Here is an 18,901-nt window from a genome sequence, read left to right as displayed (position 1 = left end):
ATTCACCATTTCTCTCAGCCTGGTTGGGTAAGTTTTTGCCCAAGATTTCCCATACTAGTTGATTTCTGGATGAAGAAATAGAAAACAAGAAAAACTTTGGTCCTACTTCAATAATTAGTTATTAATACAAGAGAAAAACAATCATTTCTTTCAAATTCTTACATGTAAATTTTTTTTAGTGAAAGAAAATGGGAGAATTGATAAGGAAATTAAACCCCACAATTCTATATAAGAAAAACAAATAAAAAGAGCACACACACATATGAAATGAAGAGGCATGATGAAAAAGAAACGACAGGAAATATAGTCATAATATCAAACAAATCACACATAAAAATTTACAATGTCAAAAAAGTTTAAAAGAAGAATACATTATGTTGGAAAGCACCATACACAAGGAAAAAATATATTATAAATGCACAAAATGGTACAGCATCTAAATAAATTAATGAAATAAAAGCTAACCAAATTGAAAAAATGGCATGCAGAAATATAGGATATTTTATTCTCCTTTCATGGGTAGATTAATCAAATATAAACATAAAAAGAAAAAATAAAACTTAATAGACTGCAAGGAAAGTTATGTTGGAAAAACTTAAGATGTCTTCTTAAAGGGAATATGAAGGAATATACATATAACTTAGCATCAAATATAACCTTTGAGAAAGGTCTCAAATATCCACAGCAGCATTTAATTGTGATGGCAGAAATACCCATTATTAGGGTAATGTTCTATGTGAATGAAATATATAATATGTGACATGTGTAGAAAACAAATAATTTTAGAAATCATCCAAATTCTTTACGTTATAAATTTGAAATATATTTCTTTATCTAAAAGAAATTAAGTATATTTCCTTAACCATGATAACATATTTCTTATTCACTTATTGAATAGAAAAGAAGGGTAAAGACTACTTTAAATCTAAAAATTATCTATTAATTTGCAATGACTAAAAAATGAAAATATATTTTAAAATGTATCATTAGTTTATTTAAATGACTGCCTTTAATTCCTCTTCAATATACATTTCTTTTTCTTCTTTTTTTAAAATGCTTTATTAACTTCTGATTTACATCATTCATTTCTGCCAGATTTTGAGTTACAAATTTTTCCCCCATTTTCCCTCTACCCACCACCCCAAAATAGCAGTCCCACAGGATATCCCCTCCTCCTATCTGCTCTCTCCCATATTTTCTTCCATACCCCTTTTGACTTTTCCAGTGGATCTCTATGCCTCAGTGCCTGTATATCTTATTTCCCAATTACATGTAAGATGGTATTAATAATAGTACATATATATGTACATATATATACATGTATATATATTTGAATATTTGATTTTAAAGCTTTCAATTCCAGATTCATTCCCTTCCTTCCTTGTCACCCACCCTTACTGGGAAGCTAAGCAGTTCAGTATAGGTTGTACATGTGTGGCTAATGCAAAACAATAACATAGTACATATATTGTAAAAGACTGACTTTATTTCCCTCCCTCCTATCCCACCTCCCACTTGTTCTATTCTCTACTTTGATCCCATCCCTTTTCAAAAGTGGGTGCTTCCAACTTCCCTCCCCCCAGCCTGCCCTTCCTTCCATCATCCCCCCTGTCATCCCCTTCCCCCCCTATTCTCCTGGAGGGTGAGATACCCTATTTAGTGTGTATTTCATTCTCTTCTCTAGCCAAATTCAATGGGAATAAGGTTAACCCATTCCCTTTTGCCTTCTTATTCTTCCCCTCCATTGTAACCATTTTCCCTTGCCTCTTCTGTATGGGCCCGCCCTGGGGCTAAAGCCTTGGCATGAGGCTGGTCTCGGCTCCCAGAGCACTGTGCTAGCTGTTTGATGCTGACCTGCTGGGCTGTCCTCAGTGGGAGGTTAGCTTCTCTATATCATTTTGTGGGTTCTGCAGCTCCAAAGTTTGTTTAGAGTCCCCTTTTTACATGAATTGGGGAAGGTGGAAGCTGGAGCAGTGGGGAGGTCCTGCTTCTACTCCACCATCTTGGCTCTGCCCCCAATATACATTTCTTTTTAAAAGAATTTGCCTTTGTATTGAAGTTGATTATATCAAAAACTTCACAGTAGTATTTGCTACGTGTTCACTTCATAGATCATTCTTTGTCTTCACCAGTTATAACGTATCCTGTTTTCTAGTATTGAAAAAAGAATGTAGATTTTTCATTTTAAAACATTTTTATCTTAATTTTATTTAATTCTTTAAGATGTTTTACACCATTTTTGTTTCCCAATGTATCTTTCCTATACGTCTTTCCATTTCTTTTTCATTTTTCTATCTTGTTCTCTTTTTCTTGTCCTTCCTCTATTCCTCCTTTCTTTCCCTCCCTCCTTCCTTCTTTTTTTCTCTCCCTCTTTCCTTTCCCTTTCTCTTCTTAGTTTATTTGTATCACTAGCCCTTAGCACAGTGACACATAGTATATGCAGAATAAATACTTGTTGGTTGACTATACGATCCAGAGACAGAACTACAAACAGTAGGTAGAAGTAGAAAAGAGGCAAACTTTTACTTAACATAAGGAATAATCTCCAAATGATTAGAGATCTCCAAAATAGAATAGGATGCTTCAAAATATAGTGAGCTCCCCCTCCCTGGATATCCTCAAGAAAAAAAGTTGAATGACTAATTTGGCTCTGATATAATAGTGATTTATTTATGATCTTTGTATTATGTAGTGACAGAGGTATCTTTTATCTTGGAAAATCTGTGATTCCATTATTTATGAAAGTATGTAGATAAGAATCACATAGTATTAGAAAGTTTAGAAGACTTGCACTCTATACCAGTGAAGGTGAGCCCTCTTGAATGAGACCATACTTCCACTGAAGTACCTGTATAAAACAAAAGGAAAACCAAAATATGTCAGTGAATGAAAAATAATTTATTAAGACACCGTTTGGTGCCACACATTACAATAAGTGCCAGCTATGAAAAGAAAAGCACAACACAGTTCTTTCCCCTCACATTACTCACATTAAAATGAGAAAGACAGCTTGTAAATATATAGACATGTACAGTGTAGGAGGTGAATAGTATAAGATATGTACAGTTTATGTGGGTAATCTAAGAGAACAGGCCCCAGTGGTGGTAGTCTTAGAAATTCCTCTTACAGAAGGATGCCTTTGGGGGCAGTTAGGTGGCACAGTGAATAGAGCACCATCCCTGGAGTCAGGAGGACCTGAGTTCAAATCTGACCTCAGACACTTGACACACTTGCTAGCCGTGTGACTTTGGGCAAGTCACTTAACCCCAACTGCCCTCCAAAAACCAAAAAAAAAAAAAAAAGATGGTGCCAGAAAAACTAAGAATGAAGAGTGAGGAGAGTAAACATTCCAGGCATGGAAGACTTAGTTACCCGATCAACTAAGTGGAAGATGGATTGGAGTAAAGAGAGGTTTGAGGAAAAAAGCTACTGCAGTAGTTCAATGATAAGGTGATGATGACATTCCATGTTCTCTTCAAGGTGATGGCTGTATGAGTGGAGAGAAGGGTAAATATATGAAAGCTCTTGTGAAGGTAGAAACTATAAGACTTGATAATTGGTTGGATATATTTGATAAGATGAATGAGAATGACACCAAGATTGTGAGACAGCTCAGGTAGGACAATGATTGTCACTTTCAAAGTATTAAAAAAGCTGAGAGGCAAATTTGGGCAGCAACATGAGTTCTGTCTTTGACATATTGAACTTGAGGTACCTATGGAACATCACTTCTGTTCAATAGCACATGAATGGAATTAAAATAGCTGGTGAGCGTACTCCGAGGCTGGCATTTTGGCAAGTCATAATCAGTGATAGGGCAACTACATAGCACTGTGGATAGAGTGCCAGGCCTGGAGTGAGAAAGACCTGAATTTAAATCTGGCCTCAGACAATAGCAGTGTGACCCTAAGCAAATGACTTAGCCTTCTTTGCTTCAGTTTCCTTATCTATAAAAATGAATTGGAGAAGGAAGTAGGTAAACCACTCTACTATATTTGCCAAGAAAATCCTAAATCATGATTCGAAGAGTCAGACATGACTGAACAACAAATCAGTGATAGAACAAGCAGGGGGAGGGGTGAGGGATTCAAGTGGAGAGGGTAGAGTAGTGTTAAACTTAATTATGGAGATAATGGAGATAGGAGAATGTAGTATGTCCAATGGGGATAGGTTAGCAAAGAACCCCTTGAGGGATAGGTGATTGAAGGCCTGATGAAGATAGAAAACAGAGTTAGCATTGCAACGCATAGGAAAAGATAGGATAATCAAAATTATGATCATATAAAGAAATTTCAGAGTTCATGGACAGGAGTGTAAGTGTGTAGCTGAGGTAGAATGCAAGTTATGTGAATTGAGTTGACTGAAGAACTAGAAAGTTAACATGTTTTAGGTATCATCAGTATATAACTTAAAGTACCCTGTGGTATGAAAACAGGAGATGGAGCCTTGACAAAGTCTATGAGCTAGGCCCTAAATTAATGCGAAGAGATAGAGAATATTCTAGGGGCTGATAGATAACTGAAATCAGGGTCTGAATTGGGTAATAAATCTGAATAATGTGGATCATAAAGGAGAAAAGGTTGCAATGTCACAGTGGTAGAAAGAGTGTTTGGAGAAGGCAATAGGGGACAAGTTATATGTGATCTCCCTGATTATGACCAGTGAGTTGGGAGATATGAGTGAAAATTCAGCTAGTATTAGAAAATGTGGCCAGGGATGCAGTGTCATCAGAAGGGAATCAGGAATCAATGCATAACAGAAAATGCAAGAAGCAGAAAAAGAAGAACCATATCTATGACAATCAAATTTGTTATTTGTAGCAAAAGCATTCCAGAATGCACAGTGGAAGGGAGTGAGTAGAGGTAGAGTGAGCCATTGTAAGGGTAGGGTTGAGGGGAATGGGGGTGAAGGAATGGAGAGTTGGGAATATGGAATAGGCTTAGTACATTAGTATCTGGGAATTAAGAACTATAGGTATGGAGAGAAAATGTAAGTATGGGAACATACATGGTTAAAGAGACATACAATGAAGGATACGTAATGTTAGACCATTGAAGACCCTCCCTCAAGATTCAATCTTATGGTAGTGGTGATGTGTCTTGTGAGATCCAGGAAAGCTACCTCATAGCAGGTAAGAATAAGTGAATGTGTTTCCTGGGGGAGTCTGGTCAGGAGGCAGGAGCTAGAAGGGGGGAGGTGGGTCTGGTGTGCTGATGGTTTTTGGAAAAGGTTCTGTTGGGGTGAGTCTGATCCTAAGCTGATGCATGGGGCTCACTTGTAAGACCCAGGAAGGAAGACTAATAAAGGAATTGTCAGTTCGAACATCAATTTACATTTACATTTTGAGAGTATCCACTAGAAACATGGTACTGTGCTAAGCACTGGGCATGAAGAAATTATAGCTTCATCAAGGGAAAGAGGTACTCAACTATTAACTGTAATTGTTCTGATTCATAAGTATAATTTTCAAATTTACATGTATAAGACTTATCTTTTTAAATGATGATAATAACTGACGTTTATATGATACTTAAAATTTTAGAAAAGATTTTCATCTCATTTGATTTTCACAATAACCCTGGGAGATGGGGGTATTATTAACTTCACACTGAATATAGTGCAACAGGCATAGAAGGCTTAAGGAATGACTAGAGTCAAGCAGATGGCAGGTGTCTACAATAAAATTTCAATCTGTCTTCCTAACTCCCAAGTCCAGGACTCAGTCCACTGCATCCTGCTACACAATGTCACATAATCATAGGATTTAAGAGTTTGAACGGGCCTCAGAAGCCAATTACTTCAACCTATATATGAAAGAGATCTGCCTATAACACACCTGACAAGTGGCTATCCATCCACTGTTTGAAGACATGTAAGGAGAGGGAACTCAACACCTCTTTAGGCAGCCAGCCTATCTACTTTGGGGTGCAACTGATAATGCCTTTTCCCTCTGGTACTGAGCTTAAATTTTCTTCTTCATGCCTTCTACCTTTTCCTTCTGGTTCTTTGAAACAGAACTAATCTAATTCCTTCTCTGTGACAGTCTTCCAAATACAGGGTACCCCAAAAGTCTTAAAGCATTATAAATTTTAGTTGCTTTAAAGCTTAAGACTGCATTATGACTTTGGGGAATACTGTATTTGAAAAGAGGTCTATATTACTCATTTTGTCTGCACATCTCCTGCTCCCATCTTCCTTTCTCTAAGCTAAACAAGCCCATTTCCTTTACTCGATGCTCATGTTAAAGGATTTTTTGTATACTTAAAACCATTAGTAATTGAGTTGTTTATGGTGAAAGAAGCTATACAATTATAATATGCACCTCTGAATATTCCTTTCCTGTTCATCTTAATGAGAGCATAAAAATTACATTTTTTAGGTTTGTTCTTAAAAAAAATCATTTATGCTATTATGGATCAATAATTGTTTGTAATATAAGGTGTCCAGGCTTAATTTCTACAACTTGATAAAATCGCCTTTATGTTACCAAGAAAATGCCATGAGAGTTTGTTGCAAGATTTTTTTATCATGTTCCCATATATGTAATCACATCTGTGAACACATTAGGGGTATAGAGTTACTGGCATATGTTTCCAAGTGAGTTCTATTATATTCTAACTGTAATTTTCTGAACACTAATTTACAGCTGTACTTCAAGCTTACTTCTACAACACTGAAGTAAATACTGTATATATTTCAGGAATTCTATACAAAATTATATATTTGATAACAGAGAGACTGCTAATTCAGTAAACATTGCGTAGATGCATTGTATTCACAGTTGTGCCACATGAGCTCTGCACAGCTGGCATACTGTGGAGGGAAATTTTGTATACATTAATATTTTTCAGTTATATCCTTGATTCCCATGCCGTATACTTTGTCTAAAAATGGACAACACTGGCTTTTGATCAGAATTTAAAGGCTGGCGGGGATGTCCATTTTAAAGATAGGTGAAGTGAGACAAAGAATGGCTAAATATCTAACCGAGGTAATACAGTAAATCAATAACAGATCAGGGAGAGGAAGTACATTGCGGTATTCTGACTTAATCACAGCCAATCTCATAACGGGCTGGACAACCACTCTTCAAATTTCAGGTTCTCTCTTGGGGAAGTAGCATCTGTGAGATAAAAGATACTGCTCTCTAAAGCAATTCCAGTGATGGTATGATGTCATAGATTTTAAGCTGTAAATAGGACCCTTTTTAGTGGGGCTTTAAAGATCCTTTATTTCAGTCACCTTCCTTTGTAACTGAGGAAACTAGAGCCCAGAAATTTAAGGGACTTATCCAAGTTCACACATGTAGGATGTGTCAGTGTCTGGGGTTTGAACCCTGCATCCCTAACCCAAAATATAGCCTTATTCTATGGTACCATGCCTTCCACGTCATACCAGCTCTTGAAAAGCTATACTTTACCTTTGAAACAAAGGATGTTCATCATCATTTCCCTCTCCATTTTTATTGCTCCAGGCACTGGATAAGGAAAGGGCCTTGTCTATATTTAATGAATTGCAGCTCTGTAGTCTCCAAGGCATTTAGGGTATCCATATATACTGGTAGAATGCATTTTCAGTTCAATTACTTTGAAAGCCTAGATAATAGAAGAGCACTTGTAGTATGGATAACAAAATTATTTTCTTTAAAAGCCACAGGAAGTCCAGTTAGTCGCTGCAGCAAATGTTGGTTTCACTTACCTGTTTGCAGGAGCTACAAAGATCATTTTAAATGTATAACCCAAATATTCTCTGAGTATACTTTGGTGTTCTTTCCATTCTTCCCCAGCTCTTGCATAAGTTTGTTTTACAGGATAAATGATTGCCTGGGTAGGCTGTGTCAATCATCATGGAAAGTCTCTATCATCACATTATTTAAACTCACCCATTCCTACCATGACCTTTTACATCCCCTCCATATTTGTGCATTTTATTTATACTTTCCATTCTCCCCACCCTCCCCTTTTCCCCTCTCCCCCCAACTTTTCACACACCATCACCAATCTGGGAAGTTCTTGCTTTCCTTTGTAAAACTTGTATAAAAAAAATAACGGCAGTAAATAATCCCTCCGGGAGCTATCCTTCACTCCTTCACCAGCACGCCATGTAACTCTCATTATTGGTAATGGGAGTTATGCACGCACATCAAACAGAGAACAGACCCCTTAGTGTAAACTTTTGACAGAAGTCTCTGAAACAACTTTTCAAAACCCGTGTCTTGTTTATTTCCCTCTTCTTTCCCCCCTGGTTTTATGTCAGTCATCAATCGAGCAGGAGACAACTCATTTCATTTCCGTGACAGACCATGATGGACTTGTGTTGCAACCCTGACTTAGGTTGAGAACTTCGATTTCTCAAGTTGAAAGCTTAAATGTCCCATGCTTGGAAAAGCTATTGATCTGATGTAGATGGACAGCTCAAGAGGAACTGATACATTCCATGGAGCACTTTCCCACCCCACCCCCCTTCTTTTTCCTGACCACTACATAACATAGTCTTTCCTGGAGTTCATTGTCATTTACAAACTTTAAATCTACCGTTTGTAAAATACTTTGGGTGTCTTTTTAACACATTCTTTCCTACCCTAACTTTTGCTGTCCTGTGGTATAAATCCATTTGAAGTCAGAGCAAATGAACATTCATGTAAGTGTGAACAGTTCTCATTTCCCCTTTAGAATTTTCTGTAGGAAATATATAGTATAACATTGGCAGGATTTGTTAATAGAGGATTATTATGACACTTAAAGGCCTTCACAGTGGGCCTCTAAAACAGATTTCCACACTGATAACACATGACTCTCTCCTATATTCTTGGTTCTAGAAAAACTAGACTATTTGCTGTCCTATGTACATGTTGTTCTATCTTTTACCTCTGTGTCTGAATGGGTTGTCCCCTCTCCTTGAATTTCTCTCCCTTCTTCAATCTACCTCAAAGAACCCTAGTTTCAAAGAATTCAAGTATTACCATCAACAGAAGTCATCTCTGAATGACTCTCAGTTGTCAATGCTCTCACCATGTTAAAATCATATTTACTCAGTATATTGCATATATACATATTTATGTATGTGTTGATTTTTCCCACTTGTGTGTAAGTTCTTGGAGGTCAGGGATTTTTTTTCCATTTTTGTTTTTGTATCTAAAGTGCAGAACACAGTTACTGGTATACAGTAAGTGCTCATTAAATGTATCTTATTTGAAAGAAGTACATTTAAATTGTGCCTAGTGTGACATTATGTTGTTGTTCATCCTTACTTTGCTAAAAGGACAAATCACATCATAGGTAATGTCTTCATTTGCTTTCCAGTTGGATTTAAATGAGGCAGAGTTACATGAAGGCCTCAGCCTCACTCTCTCTTCTAGTCATCTAAGTCCACTGGCAAAACAAAAAGTCAGGATGATGACCTGGGATGTACTGGATGAGCTCACTGTCTTCAATGTCTGACCAAGCTATAGGTACTTCATAGCAACTAGTTTCAAATGCCTTCATGGCAATTGGAACAAATTGTTGCCATATGCTCATTCTACCAGGGAGCCGTGACATGCTTGGGATAGACATCCCCCTGACTCACTAACAGGTCTGAAGCCTGTTGGTCATCCTCAACCTGGTGTAGCCTGTCTGTCATAATGGCTTTACCTGGGTGTGGCCATTGTGAATGCTACAACTTCTTGGAACTACAGGAGAGAGTTAAGTGAAGGGCAGATGAGCAGCCCTAAAAATCCCTCATGTCAGAGCTGAATACCCCATATAGAAACTAAAAGAAAGAGGACTCATACTTTCTCCCAAAATGAACATATAATGGTATAAAATTGAAAATTGTTTTTAATTCTATTGTTAAGACTTAATGAAGTCAGCATAGATTGAACACACTCCCATGCCATGTGGGCCTAAACTTTTTACTCCTGTAACTTTATCCTTCACCTATATCCAGGAGAACTTGCCTGAAGGTCGAGTTTTTGTCTTGCCTCCATCCTTTACTCCAGTGGCCTTTGGTCATTTGAGTCTCAATTCTAGTATTTTAATTTTTATCTTTACCCTGGTATTGTCCACCTTTGTAACCCTACCCATCTCAACCTAGTTTAATCATCTACCAAGGCAATTTAGAGAGTGTGGCTACTGCATATGCTATAGCTTCTTAGAGCCACAGGTAAGAGTTGGGTAAAGGTAGACACCGAAGTTGAATAAGTAGCCATGAAAAGGGCTTGATAAGCCCTTACACCAGAAGTACTAGTAATCCCTGAACACCCCAAACATCCCAGGTTGAGGGTAAATCAAAGGCCTTAAACGTTTTGGTGAGGTAGGGGGATGTCTACCCCAAGAATCCCAACCCTGCCTTCCCTGCCCTGTGCCTCCTTTCCCTCCCCCCTGGCATGCAATGATTAGATGAGAACAATTTGTTCTCATGGCCATGAAAACAGCACTGTGGAGCACTTAGAGCTTGGTCAGGTGTCTAAGACACCAATGTCGTCAACTGCCTCCCAGGCCATTGTCAGTTGTTTGAATTTTTGACCTGCCACTGGACTTCAGTCATTCAGGAAGAGAGTGTGGCTGATGACTTTGTGTAACTCAGCTTCACTTAAATACAATTGAGGAACAAATGAAGACATCACCTGTGATGTTACTGGTCCCTTTAGGAAAGGAAGGAGGAACAACAATGTCAGCCATCACCCACTCAACCCAGCAGCTTTGGTTGAATCAACTACTCCCACTCTCTGTAGTCTAATCCTATTATCTGAGGACTGTTGCCATTTTCTGGACCAGAAGGAGCTCTGGTGACTCATCCCACCTTCTAATTAAAATGTTTACCAATCAAAATTGTTTTACCTTTGCCAGAGGAGATCCAAATGATGTACCTTAGAGCCAATTATAAGGAAGACAAATCTAAAAAACCAGGTTAGCCTTCACTTGGTGTCATTTGACTGCACTGAAGTAGCTACCCGCTTTGTTCACAGATTTTACTAAGAAATTTTGAACCTCAATCCACCTTTATAAATTTCTATTATGCAATATCAACAGTCATACCTTGGAAATTAAGTTGTAGCTTAGATTTAATTTACAAACTGTTGAATTACTCAATTTTTGTACCTATTAAAATATACCTTTATAAAGTGACTACAGAAACAACATCTGAGAAGTTTTAGTATTAGTATTTAGTATTAGTAGATGACATTGAGAGTAAGCCATCTTGAAAATGGAAATCAGCTGTCTTGAACTTCCAATCCGTTTCCTGCCAAATCAGAATGACACATTTTGCAAGGGAAGGACAGAAATGCTCAATGCACTTGCTTAGCTTGTATCTAACTGAATGCAGATTTCCTTGTTACTCAGAAAAAACATAGCTCCTAGATGGCCAAAAATCCTAACTTTTAGTTGGTAGTTCAGTCCTTGTTTACAATTATTTATGCTCCATTTTTGGGTAGCAGCATCCTGTATGGTTGATAAAAGCAAACTATAGCATATTACTAATTTGTGTGTGAAGAGTCAACAAGACATAATGGCTAGAGGACCAGACTTGGAATCAAGTCCTTAATCACAGAGTAGCTGTGTGACCATGGGAAAGGTATTATTTCATTGTGCTAGTAAGCAACTTTCCTAGGCTATAAGCTGGATATTTGATGGAGACTTAGAAGGGTGCTGTGTTTGGAGTCAGAGGACCTGAGCTCAAATCCCAGATATTACCACTTATTTTTGTGTGGCCTTGGTACCATGATCCTCAACTGTAAAATGAAGGGATTGGACTAGATAACCTCTAGAGGTGGTTTTGGTCTTTAAATCAATGATTCTATTCATTACAGAAGAGTTGGTGAGATGGCGGAAGGGGCTTCCACCCCTCAATTTCTCTACCCCTGAGAGTTCCCTATACTATGTTGTGACAGGCATTTATTGAGTACCTTCCCTCTGCCCAGCACCTTGTTGGTCATTAGAAATAAAACTATTAGAAAAAGGAGAGGAGGAGAAAGGAGGAGAGAAGGGAGTGGAAGAGAAATGGGAAAGGAGTTGTGATAGTAATGGCAATTAAAGATTCCCCTGTACTGGCTTGGTTTTCAAATTGATTGTGTTAAAACCCAGAGTTTGTTAATCCCACCTGTGGGATGGGCTTGTTGATGTGAAAAGAAAGTCCTGAACTGGGAGGAGCTGGTGAGGTAGATTTGGAGAGACACTAGAGAGAGGCGGAAGATCTTTTTGGAAGCAGCACCTCATGGAGAGAGAGAGACTAAGAGAATTGCTGGTGGCCGCTTTGAATTGCTCTGGACTTTTGAGACCTGCCCCCTGAGCTGCCAAGGACTGAGGAGACATGGCTGTTTTGCTGGTACTTTGTCTGTCTGTTTTGATGTTATTTTGCCAGATTTGTCCACTGGTGAAAGACTGTCCTGTTGAAGAAGTCCTGGAACCTGGCTGTTGGCTAAGAAGCCCTGAGACTGTCCTGCAGACAGAGAGTGAATACTGTCCACTGGTGAGGGACAGTGCTGTTGTTGCAGGGGTCTGGAGACTGTCCTGCAGACAGAATGAATACTGTCCACTGGTGAAGGACAGTGCTGTTGTTGCAGGGGTCTGGGAGCCTTTCTGTTGGTTCAGAAGCCCTGAAGAAGGATTTTCTTGTTGTATGTTTACAGAAATCCTGGGAGAGGGCTTTGCTAATGTGTTCAAGGGTTCTAGGACTGTTCTACAGACAGAGGATAAATTCATGAAGGGACTGGCAATGTATCTTATGGCCTTGCTAAGCCTTGTCTCCCCAGGAACTAAGATTGCTGAGAACTTGCCTCTGTCAAGATGAAGAAAAGACCTCCATTTGGGTATTAAGTGCTGTGTTTAAACTTGATGTAACTCTGGGGTAGATTCAATTGTGATCCAGGGGTGGGGAACTTTTGACCTTATGTTTGGAAACTAATCTCCATTTGAGAAGAGGGGCTTTGTGGTGGACTTCATTAAGGTATAGCCTAGGGGTGGAGAAGTATTTAGAACAGAGACTTTGTAATTGATTGAATGATTGGAAGGTCCTGGGGTGGGGTAGTACTTGGAGATTATTTAATCACACTTAGTAAATGCTGTATTTTGAATGATGTCATGTTTTGATCTTCTCTGTTCTTAGTTTGTCACTGAATAAAATAGAGAGCATCTATGCTGGTATTTTGAACCTGGGAAGTTGCCTTTCTTTTGGCATTACATTACAGGAGTGAAGGAGGGAGAGGAGAGAAAAGGAAAAAAAGAAAACAAAGGAATAAGAAAGCAAAGGAATAAGAGAAAAAATGATCCCTGATCTCAAAGAGCTTACATTCTATTAGGGTAGTAAACACATATACATGGAAGTATAAACAGAATAAATATATATAGAATAAATCAGACAATATAATGTGGTTAAGTATTAGGGAATAATTTAGTGGATTACTAATAGTTTTGTGTAGAAAGTAGTGTTTTGAGCTATCTTGAAGACAAAACATACATACATGTACATAGACATACATATACATGCATGTATACATAGATACAGATATATGTATACACATGTGTGTATGTGCATGGAACAACTCAACCCCTTACAGTATACTGTATATGGTATCTCCACTGTGTAGCCCAAGGACTTCCCCAAAGTAGGTACTTAATAAATAATTATTGGTTGATGAAAAGATTGGTTGATGCTAGTTCCCTAATTGGAAGTGCCCAATTCACAATATTGACATATCATTCTGTTAAAAGAAGAAAAATAAAACAGAAATAATTGAATGGTAAAATAAAATGAAGTACCTCTGAAAAACATTCTTTCCATTTATGTAAACTGAAATAATTTTGGAAAGCAACTACTTGAACTACTTTTCAAAATAACCCAGTGGTTCCCTGCATTTAACCATAAAAACGCGATCTTTCTGTTTGTTGTCGTTCAGTTGTTTCAGTCATGTCTGACTCTTCATGACCCTATTTGAGGTTTTCTTGACAAAGGTACTGGAAGGGTTTGCCATTTCCTTCTCCACCTCATTTTACAGATGAGGAAATTGAGGCAACCAGGGTTAAGTGCCTTTTCCAGAGTCATCCAGCTAGGAAGTGTCTGAGGCCAGATTTGAACTGAGGTCCTCCTGACTCTGGCCTAGTATTCTATCCATTGAGCCCATAGCTACCTAATCCTTCTTAAGACCCTTATATAAGGGAGGCAAAGTAGAATAATGGGTCAAGACTGAGAGTCAAAAGTGGCTTCTATTCTTGGTTCCAACACTTGTTGCATGACCTTAGGCAAGTCATTTAACATCATGCTTCTGTTTGCTCATCTTCAAAAAATAAGTAGAACTTGAGGGCCTCTTTAATTGTTCACATTCTTCGTTTCTGTGGAGATTTCATGAACTTTTTCGAGCCTGCTTTTGATGTTTCTCTGCTTCATGTAACTCTATGTCCCTAACTTTAGATAGGTTTGTGTCCTTTGCTGTCTCAGTCTAGCATAGTGACAAAAGACTGATCCTGAGCAGCCAGCACCCCTGATACCCACTCAATGTAATGTTATTGCATGAGTTGTACTTAATTCATTCCCCCCTCAAAAAAAATACTGTCATCAACTCAAAATCCATTTTAACATGTGGTACAAATTAAAAATGACAAATAAAAGAGAGTAGAATGCTTTAAGTAAAATAATAAATAATGAATCGAATGGATAAATGAATGGACAGTTTTGAAGAGGTATTTCATTAATTGTAATTTGAAATGATACACAATTTGCAATTAGATTGAAGTGGCTTTATAAATTAGTTTTGGAAAACACACCGTGGGTGTTATCTGGCAGTTTTGTAGCAGATCGAATTGAATTGTTTTTCTGCTTCTCTCTCAGTCCTCCCTCCATTTAGCAGGTCATCAGTGATACCCGAAGAGCATGTGTCACTAAAAGAGAGGAGGAAGAAACACTTCCATTATAATATATTGTTGAATACTTTTTAATATTTGGAGTAAACTATATCTGTCACATTCATCTACATTTGCATGTTTCTGAGATATAGATATATAATGCATTTTAATTTAGCAAGAATTATTAAATGCCTACTGCCATTTTAACCTCAATGGGAATAGGTCTAGTTTTCTGACCAAATGTAGATTTTTCTAAAATCCCAATGAAGATTCTAATCACTCTTAGTAAGAGAAAGGAAAAACGTTAAGTAACAAATAGAGATAGTAGTAATGACAAAACAAATGGTGTCTTTATTTGAGTTGAAAAATAAATTAAAACACTAATTTTCTCGTTTGGTAGGATTATTTTTCAGTGTATTGTGCCTGCATGCTCACGTATGTGCACAGATATGTGTGTATGTGTGCATGTGTGCATACAAGAACACCAATCAGGAATACTTGGGTTCAAAGTCCAATACATATTGACTGGTTGGCCCTAGGTAAGTCACATACCTTTCTGTAATCCAGGCAATTCCTCATGACTGAGTAGAAAAGCAGGTATCAGCATAATTTCTATAGTTTGATAAAACATTAAAGATGGATATTAATGGAGAAAACAGAAGATAGACTTTAAAAGGGAAATAAGAGAAAAAGGTCAAAAGCTAGAAGTAAGGCTGAGAGTGAGGGTGAGAACAGTTGAGGATGAGGAGACAGGTTGCTGGCATAGGAGGACAATGTATACAGTCTCTATAGTAGAGATGGTGATTAAACTCTTGACCTTAAAGGGGAAGAGTCAGGGAGGTGACCACAGTGGTGGCCAGTGTGACAGGAACGGGGTAGGGACCTAGTCTTGGGTAGAGACTTTCTTGGCATCATGGTGTGATGAGACAGGGAAGCTAAAATGTAGGGATGGCCCTTCTCATGAGTGAACCTTGCCCTGTTGATTGAAAGTATGTCTTATATTACAGTTCTCTGTTGCTATCTTCACGCTGGTTAACATGATCTTTTCCCCGGTCTTCCTAATCAGCAATTGAAATAGCATTTTTTCAATTCAATCAATAGTCATTCAAACCCTGGGTAAATAGACAAGTCTTCTCTTATTTCTGGTGCTTTTTTGGATACTTTTACCAAGTCCCTGAAAGTTCGTTATTGAGAAAACCTCATCATCCTGAAAGATTCCCTTAGCTTGGTATTTCAACTCATCACCACCTTCTTTGGCCTCTTCTTGGAGGGCAGAGTCATGAACTATGAAACCTCCATTTAAGGAGAGCTTAACCTAGGACATCTCATCTCTTCTGATTGTACTTTTCTGGGATTTCTTTGACTTATCCACCATTCCACTGCCCAAGAACACCCCCTTCCTCACTACCCCACGTTTGCAGGGTTTTGTATGCTATCTTCTTTCATTAGATTGTAAGCTCCTTGAGAGTAAAAACTGTTCTTTAAAATTTTTTCTTTTCCCAGAGCTTTGCACAGTGCCTGGAACATAGTAAGTGATGAAAAAAATTGACTTCTCTCCAAATTCTGCCCTTGTTGGTTACCTTTCAGTCAAATATAGTCTTAATCTTCAATCTATCATCATTTGCTTCCTACCTTTCTAATTCTTCCTTCTTTTTCACTTCCCCTGGCTCATCATCCTCTTTCCAGTCTTAAAATATGGGTATTTTCAAGGCTTTTCTCTTTGTGCTTTACAATTCTCTTTGGAGCCTCTACCTTGGCCATCACATTCATTGCCACAGCTCCAACAAGCACATCTGTGCAGATGACATCTAAATCTACATTTCTTCTCTCGCTTTTTTTTTTTTTCTGAATTCAAGATCTTACACCTCTGGCTTCTTTCAGGACAGTTTTACCTTGGTGGCAAACATTCAAAATCTTGCAGATCAAACTCCTTATCATTCTCCTCTAAATTTGCTCTTCCTTTGGACTCCACCAATTCTTTTTGGAATAACGCTATTCCCCTCTTCTCATACATTTGTATTTAAATTCTTGGATATTTCTTTGGTCCTCTATCACTCACTTAATGTATCTAATCATTTCCTATGTCTCATCTACTCAACCTCTGCCACAAATATTTATTAAGCCTCTATTATATATAATATATGTGGAGTGCAGAGTTACAAAAAAAAATAAGATAATATGAGATTAAAATGTCATCTGTATCTCATTAAGTAAATGCTATGACCTTATACTCCTTAAAAGAGCTAGTTGTGACATAGAGGATTGAAAACTAGTCTCAGAGTCAAGAAATTCTTAGTTCAAGATCTGCCTCTGGCACATACCTGTGACCCTGTGACATATGTGTCACCCTGGGCAAGTCACTTAACCTCTTAGGGTACCAGAAAAATCTGCAAGACTATAAATTACAGATTGAGAAGGGAATTTCCCTTTTGTTAGAAAAAAAGCATGCTAAGCAATGTTATTGGATTGGGGCATAATTTTGAAATAGGACAATATTTTTGTTCGTTACTACCACCACTTTTGGCATTTTACGTTGCATAGAAGGAGTTTCCTTACCAAGAGTTTCCCACACAGAAGAAATTACAAACTAGTAAAAAAAAAAACAAATTGGGAAAGTATTAAAAAGTATTACTTTTTAATTTCTAGCACTTTGCCTTTTAGGTGATATAAGCCAGTAGAATTGATATAAAAATTTAAATTACCTTTTTACTGACAAATTGCCACCCCTTTTCCAACTTAAACTTTTGTTGGAAATAACATTTACTTTTAGTTAAAAAAACTAAAATCATTTAGTAACATTTAAATTAATTAATTTCAGTGAATAAAGTATCAGAATAATTTTTTGGCCCTTCAAGTTTCCAGCAGGATTCCTTTTCATTCATTGTCACTTTTTTTCTTGTGATCAGAGTACATAAAACATTTTTCTAGTCCTATTTTTTCCCTAGTTTACATTACTTTATAATTTTTCCAGATTTCTTTGCATTCCTCACATTTGCTGTTCTTAATTTCTCTTTAATATCACATTACATTAATGTACCATGATTGATTTAATTTCCTTATTGTTGCACATTTAGGTTGCTTCCAGGTTTGTTTGTTTGTTTGTTTGCGATGTATGTGTGTATGTGTATGTGTGTGTGTGTATGTGTATTTGAAATTGCATATATTTGGACAGATGGCTCTTATTTTTCTTTGTTTTTGATTATCACTTTCAAGGTATGTATCTAAAAATGGAGCTGCTAGGACAATGACTAATGTTTTTTAACTCTTTATGTGGTATGGTCAGAATGCTCTCCAAAAAGAGCAAATAATATTTGTAAAACATATAGCATAGCGTGTGGAAAATAATAGATATTTAAGAAAGACTTTTAGGCCGTGAAGTTGTATAGTGGAAAAAGCACTGCTCTGGAATCAGGAAGACCTTAATTCAGATCTAGCCCCTGACACTAGCAAACTGTGTTGATCCCAGATAAGTCACTTAACTTCTCTCTGGTTCAGTCTCCTCATTTGTAAAATAGAGATAATAATTGCACTTACCCCACAGAGTTGCAATGAGGATCAAAGGAGGTACCATTTTTCAAGCACTTAACATTTAGTGCTTGGATCACAGTAGGTACTTTAAATGCTTATTCCTTTTCTTCTTCTCCTTCACTTCTATACATTTACCTAATTCAGTTGTTTTCAAGGAGAGTTCAGGGAAGGAACATGGAAGTTTAAGGAGTAAGGACTACTGTCTTGAGAGAAAAGTAAAGCTGGCTTGTGTTTTAATTGTGAAACATCATTGCAAAATTTTCTTCATTTATTGCAAGATCTTAATTGTAACAAAAAAAAGGAAAATTAGGAGAGATCTTTCAAAAACTTTTTTTTGAAGCATGTTTTCTTTTCTTTACCATTATCAATGGAGTTATCACATTTAGAATACCAAGTCATAGTCCTTGTTATGCTGAATGAGAAAATAGAGATGGAGCTGAAGAAAAACAAGTCGGGCAGAGGGGCTAAACTAGATCTAGAACACAGAAGATTATCTGTGCTGGGCCATGTAGCAGCAAGCACCCCAGTGTCCCCAGGGTGCCTGCTCACACAAT

At 37.5% G+C, this 18,901-nt stretch overlaps 1 long non-coding RNA gene across 1 annotated transcript in view; it reads right to left on the bottom strand.

Annotated features, from left to right (window-relative positions):
• Positions 1-2,518: 2,518 nt before the first annotated feature.
• Positions 2,519-18,901, bottom strand: part of LOC138145021 (uncharacterized) — a 128,478-nt gene continuing 112,095 nt past the window's right edge. The window contains exons 2-4 of the long non-coding RNA XR_011164080.1: positions 14,742-14,855; positions 7,421-7,595; positions 2,519-2,848 (exon numbers count right to left, since the gene is read on the bottom strand). This is a non-coding gene — a long non-coding RNA (uncharacterized lncRNA). The remainder of the gene's footprint in view (positions 2,849-7,420; positions 7,596-14,741; positions 14,856-18,901) is intronic.

Source organism: Petaurus breviceps, unplaced genomic scaffold (genome assembly GCF_028583685.1).
Source record: "Petaurus breviceps papuanus isolate PSGF00001 unplaced genomic scaffold, PetGlider_PUasm1.0 90723, whole genome shotgun sequence".
Classification (NCBI taxonomy): domain Eukaryota; kingdom Metazoa; phylum Chordata; class Mammalia; order Diprotodontia; family Petauridae; genus Petaurus; species Petaurus breviceps.
This window is presented reverse-complemented; position numbering and strand designations above follow the sequence as displayed.